The following is a 7,242-nucleotide window of genomic DNA, read 5'->3' on the forward strand; positions in this document are numbered from 1 at the left end:
CAGTTCATAATACACTATGCCGAGCTAGTCCCACCAAATACAGAGCATGACCTTGGAGCCGTGAATATTCGGTTTGACCGTCGACGTGGCCGGAAACTCCCCATGATTTTCTGCGCTTGGGATTATCGTAATGAACCCATTTTTCGTCCCCAGTCACAATGCGATGCAGAAATCCCTTCCATCTTTGCCTTTCAAGCAGCTGTTCATAAGCAAACAAACGCCGTTCAACATCTCTCGGCTTCAATTCGTACGGCACCCAATTTCCTTGCTTCTGAATCATTCCCATGGCTTTGAGGCGTTTTGAAATGGCTTGTTGAGTCACTCCCATTGATCGTGCCAATTCTTCTTGATTTTGACACGAGTCTTGCTCAAGTAATGCCTCCAATTCTGCATCTTCGAAAATCTTCTCTCTTCCACCGCTATGCCGGTCTTCGACATCAAAATCACCGTTCTTGAAGCGTTGAAACTACTCACGACACGTTCTTTCACTAATAGCGTCCTCACCATAAGTATTTGAGAGCATTCGATGAGCCTCAGCCGCAGATTTCTTCATATTGAAGCAAAAAATTAAAACCTCCCGCAAATGACGAGAATTTGGCTCGTAAACTGACATTTTCAATCGAGAATAACTTTATGATGCAGACACAAATCGACTAATGTTTCTATGGGGTTATGTTGATAGATGCTCAAGTTTATTGTATGACGTTTATGATCTATTTATTTCGACTACCACTTACCGCTAAAGCCATCTATAGGAAAACGACGGAAGCAAAGTTATATACCTAATATTAATACAATAAAGTATAATATAATATAATATAAATATATATATATATTGAATTAATTATTGATATTGAATTAAATATAATAATTTTTTAATCAGAAATTGACATTTATACAGAATATAGTAAGATAGTCATTGAAGAAATCTTCGTTCGGAATGACGTTTTATATGAAATTATTAACTGATTCTCGATAACAACCGAAGAATCAATTAAACACAATTTTACAATTGGACTTTCAAACTTCTGACTTAATATTTATTTCGATCCGTAATGTCTTAACGCAGGAATAAATAAGATTAGCCTAGAGTGATAATTTTTATTATGTATCATATGTTAGTTCGTTGACATTGGATTATGTGTTAGTTCGTTACATAAATACGTTTTCTTTATTATTATCACTGATAAAGATTTTGTAAGTCGAAACATTTGAAATTTATAGCGTTATACAAATGTAATAAAAGACAAATTTTATTAGTTAACTACATTTGCTCGGTTTTTAAAAAAGCCTTGATTTTAATTTATAACTTTTATATTTATTAAAAACGCATTTATTTTGTATAAAAACGCTTTTCAAATAATCGAGATAACACAAAATACCTGAAACGAAATGAAGCACATGTTCGATTCGTTCGAGTATCATGGATTAGGTTAGACGTGCTCACTTGTCCTAAATCCGTTGTCACTGAACATTGAAGCGCATGAATGCAACTGCTCCAACCGCCATCTTATTATGTCAGTGCTCTCCAAGGGTGCTCTCTGTATTAATTTGGAGCATGCGACGCGAACAAACCTAAGAGGACTCCTATATGATACTATTTTTGCATTATGTTTGTGTCGTTCTTTGTCGATGATACAAGTCAACTTCGATTGATTTTGTTTGAATGACGAGTTTAGCGTAGTTACGCATGGTCGAATTATAGAAAAAATTTATCCTTAAAAAAAAATATTGCAAGCGAGCATTATAAGAAGCGTTATATTTCTAATGATAAGACTAATCTTCGACTTTATAACCGGAAAGAAATTCTTGCAACATGGAGCTAAACCCAGCAAATGAGAATGGATTGAAATAAATTCAGATTTTCAGAAATATTGATTCACGAATGTTAAAATGAATGCTTTTCAATCCTGAATGCATTTTTATTCATTTATAGGAATTGCATGGAGCATATCTCTATGCCTTTCAATCTAAAAATAATATTAATTTTTTCTGTGCAAAGCACACACATTGTGAAACTATTCAATTCAAAATTTTGAATAGAAAATGTAGTTTATCCAATTGCATCCAATTAAATCTAATTGAATCCAATTGAATCCAATTAAATCCAAAAAATATATATACGCTATTTAAAATACGGATAGAAAAAAATTTCAATCCATTTTCGTTGAATTTGTTGAGAAGATATGAAATAATTGTTGTTGTTTTAAATAGAAAAAGCAAATTGTTAAGTGTATTATTATATTAATAAAATTGTTTGTTTTGTATTATTATATTAATCTTAACCTCGTCTATATACGGAGAGAAACAAAAAATTTATTTAAGATAATTATAATAACGCAATTTTATTTGTATAAATTCCTAAATCAATTTTCATTTTTATACCTATATGTTACAGCCTATTACTAAAAGAATCTGCAATCTTTGCAAAATAATTTTGAAAAATGGTATAAATTTAGTAAAACTGAGCAATATACAAAAAATAAATTTTATCCAAACAAAAAATTTTATACAAAAAAAAATTGTATGAATGAAGAACAAGCCAGTTAAAATAAGTTTAAATCAAGATTCACAAGAATGTAAATTCATATATATCTAAGTGAGCTTGTGCATTTTTATCTGCTTATGAAGCTCGAGATATTGAGGCAGAGAATACAAAAAAAGAAAAAATTTTGGCGATGTAACAGCTAACGATCTCAATATATTATTATTTGAAATATATCATATATATCATTATTTGAAATAGCAGTAAGTTTAAAAATTATGTACATATAATATATATGTATAATTAATACAATATATTATATAAATTTATATTTTCATATTTATATATTAGTTTTTTATATATTTTTATATTCATATTTAACAATATTTATATTTTATTTGCTTATCTTCGTAATACATTTTTGCAGTTAACAAGTGATCAAATGAGATGAAAATTTAACACTTTAAAGAAGTCATATAATAAAAAAAAAGGATCACAATCATGCAAGCGGAAATGCACTGAAAGCTCTTGATGAATTTGAAGAACGAATACAAGAAATTCTAGGTGATAAAAGTAATAATGCTTGTAAGAAAAATTCTTTCAATTCACCATTATTAAAAGCAACTTCTTCAAATCAATCTGAAAAATAAAATATTACAAACAATTTAAAAAATGATATAGAAAAAGAATTAAATAGTATTCAAAACAATATAAAAATAAATGAAGTAAAAAAACATAGCGTATATGAAACAGGCTCAGAGAATGTTAATGTAGAAAAAAAATCAAATAGTATACAAAGTAACATTAAAATTAATGCAGTAAAAAAAATGTAGCGTACATGGAACAGATTCTATAGTAGCTCGTACAAAATTAGAATTAGAAAGATAATGGTTAGAACATTTGCAAATGTTACAACAAAAATATGAAATCATGATGAAAATGAATATAAAAGGAAAAAAAAGAACTTAAATTAAAAAGAGAAAAGCTAAATTTGAAAAAGAAAAAAATCATGTTAGAAGAATTGAAATTCAACAAGATGATAGATCTACATCGAGAACAAAATGTCCATTGAAAAAAAATATGATTTATTAAGAAATGTGATTCAACTCAGAAGTAATTTCAATCAAAGTATTTAATAACAATTTTTATTTTCAAAGTGTAAGGTATTTATGTTTATATTGTAATAATTTCAAAGTTATTAATTTTGATGTTTTAATTATATGTAATTGGTTTTTTCAAATATATTTTTTTTATGTAATAAACCATTGCATTTTAGATATTAGTGCACTAAATATAGTTGCATCGTTTATTAGATATTAGAGACTATTAATACTATTATTTCTAAAAGTTGTTAAAAAGAAAGAATGTTTCATATATCAATAAATTAAAGTAATATATAGTTATGTTCACTACTTTAATTTCTTAAATAAATATTTTTCAAATAATGTGTTTTTGTATTAATATAATGTAACGTCCAGCTGAATTGAAATAATAAATATGTTTACTACATAGACTAAAATTATGTGATATTACATGTTTGTTGTTAGTAGTTAAGAATTGTTCTTTCTAAATTTGTACGAAATATAAAAGAACTAAGCTCTGTTAATATCAGAATATATTGATAGGAAAATAAAAATGTGATTCATTTAAGAATGTATAGGATGTCTGGAAATAATCGCCAAATATTTCATGAGCTATACTACTGCGAAGAGCATACGCTTACCGATCGCTTGGCGCGCGGGCCGTGAGAAGCGGGGATAGCCTAGTAAGCGCGCCGAGCTATGGAGGTTCGCGCGGCGCGGAACGCTTGCCAGCCAATCCCCAACTTCCAATCCGCGCGCCAAGCGATCGGTAAGCATGTACACTTCGCAGTAGTAGATCGGGCGAGCGCGTATTCGGTTATCTTTAAGGATTAATATCTTATTAACTATTGGGGAAATTTACAAAATGGTGGAGGACTTTTCGACTCAGTTTAATCCGCTCTACCTACCCATGAAATATTTGGTGATTATTTCTAGACACCCTGTATATTGGTGAGAAAATAAGAATGTGATTTATTAATAAATTAATGAAATATAAATATATACTTACATGAAATATAAATATATACTTACATGAAATATAAATATATACTTACATAAAATAAAAACAAACTTGAAATAAATATTGTTAATTTGTTTCTTTTTTTGTATTAAAAAAATTTTACATTTAATTATATGGAAATTGTACACAAATATACCTATCTAAACATGAAAACTGTTTTATCGAAATAAATAAGTAATATGTTTATTCTTTAGTTTTTGATAATTAATAAAAATAATAATTTCTAAAAATTATAAAGTAAAATAAATACATCTTTTTATTTAAATTTAGCTGTACATATATGTATATAATATTATGAGTATAAGACAATTTATTTTAAATTACCGCTAGATCAGGAAATTTAAGTTATTACATGATTAATTACAAGGATACATTTCTCGAAACATAATGTTTCAACGATCCAAGTTTCCTGCATCTACATTTCCATCTCTTTGTTCGTTACAATTTAACTCATTCATGTCTTCTTCAATATAAAAATCGTCATCATCATTTCCATTATTTATGCATATATTTATGCATATATGAAGTATACAACACGCTATTATCCGAGTCATAAAATGAGTATCATGTAACAGTAATTTTTGTATCATGTAACAGTAATTGTCGAAATCGGCCTTTTAAAATACTGAAAGCTCTTCCAATTACTCGAGTTGCTGAAACTTTTCTATTAAATTCTACATGATCTTCTTCAATTGTAAGATTACCATTATCTTTAAAAGAAGAGACAATCCATTTGTTTTTGCTATTCTATTAAAATCTTTATCTCCTAATAAAAACGTATTATTTGGAAAAATGTTTTCTCTTTCCTGTTCAGCAACTTGAAATAACTCTGATCTTTTCAACATACGGACATCATGAAAAGAGCCGTGGATCGTCACAATATATATTAGTAAATTTCATCTTGCTATCGGTAATAGAATATAAAAGAATTGAGTAATATTGCTTCCTATTAAAATATTCCCTACCATTTTCTTCAGGTTTATTAATAAAAATATGAGAGCCATCTATGGCTCCGACACAGTTACGAATGCCTGCTATTTCTTTCTTCGTGAGATACTTTAATTATATTATTTCCTTCAGGCCATACAATAATTTCAGATACTAAGATAATTAGCCAGACTAAGATAATTAGTCGATCAAATCGAGAAATGAGATTGATCAAAAACCTACGTTATGTTTACAGTAACTGTTACGAAAAATGTGTGTGGCTACTTTGCCGAAAACAGCCGATTAAAACCGATTAAAACAAAATTAATCTATATCGATCGAGATTCTTGCACCGAGAATAGGATATTGAAAATAAATAAATCGGATTTAATGTGCTTCGTATGGATTATAATTGGATCATATGAATCTGTTTCAATTATAAATTCCCTATTTCATGAATGAAAACGAAATCGTATTTAATGCAACCTGAATAATTTTGTTATGACCAACAAAAGTAATTCGATTCAATCAAAATTTCTTCGATTTTGCGGACGATAATAAAATCGATTTTGAAGTAACGAGAATCTCATTTTGCCGTGAGCAAAAAATATCCGATTCAGTCGGAATTTCTCCCAATTAATGATTGAAAATTAAATTGGATTTAATCCAACGTAAATCCGATTTTGTCATGACTGACAAAATAGTTCAATTCAATCAGAATTTTTCCGATTTTTCGGTAAAAATTAAATTGTCAATGTACGTATTTTTATTTGTGAAATTTTATTGTTATCATTACAAGTATGTCTAATAGAAACAAAAATTAAATTCTTAGGTCTCCAATAAACAAAGAAACGCTATTAGTCTAAAATAATGCAACCAAAAGAATCATTTTTTCAACTTTAATAATTTCAAAATTATTTATTAGGTGCACAACTTTGCTTCCGCCGTTTTTTTTCCGAAATTCGAGGCTTTATTGTAAAAAACTGCTTATACATTTATGATTCAAAGTATTGTCCATACTGGCCACTACTTTCTCCCATCTTTCGGGTAGCGTACGAATCCCGCGTCGAACAAACTGATCATCTTTTGAGGCTATCCACGAATCGATCCAATTTTTTACTTCTTCATAAGACCGGAAGTGCTGGTCAGCCAGACCGTGTGCCATTGATCGAAACAAGTGATAGTCAGAGGGAGCAATGTCTGGAGAATACGGCGGGTAGGACTTCCCATTTCAACGTTTCCAAGTATGTCTTGATCACTTTCGCAACATGGGGTCGAGCATTGTCATGCTGCAAAATCACTTTATCGTGTCTCTCGTTGTATTGCGGCCGTTTGTCTTTCAATGCTCGGCTCAAACGCATTCGATTGGCATCAATTGCATTCGATACCGATCGCCTGTGATTGTTTCAGTCGGTTTTAATAGTTCATAATACACTACACCGAGCTGGTCCTACCAAATACAGAGTATGACCTTGGACGTAAACATTTTCAATCGAGAATAACTTTATGATGCAGACACAAATCGACTAATGTTTCTATGGGGTTATGTTGACAGATGCCCAAGTTTATTGTATGACGTCTATGATCTATTTATTTCGACCACCACTTACCGCTAAAGCCATCTGTAGGAAAACGTCGGAAACAAAGTTGTACACTTAATATATTTCCACCAAATAACATATGTTATGTTTATAATTATAATAATTATCATAATTATAATATATATT

The sequence above is a fragment of the Atta cephalotes genome (assembly GCF_000143395.1).
Source record: "Atta cephalotes unplaced genomic scaffold scaffold00026, whole genome shotgun sequence".
In the NCBI taxonomy this organism is placed as follows: domain Eukaryota; kingdom Metazoa; phylum Arthropoda; class Insecta; order Hymenoptera; family Formicidae; genus Atta; species Atta cephalotes.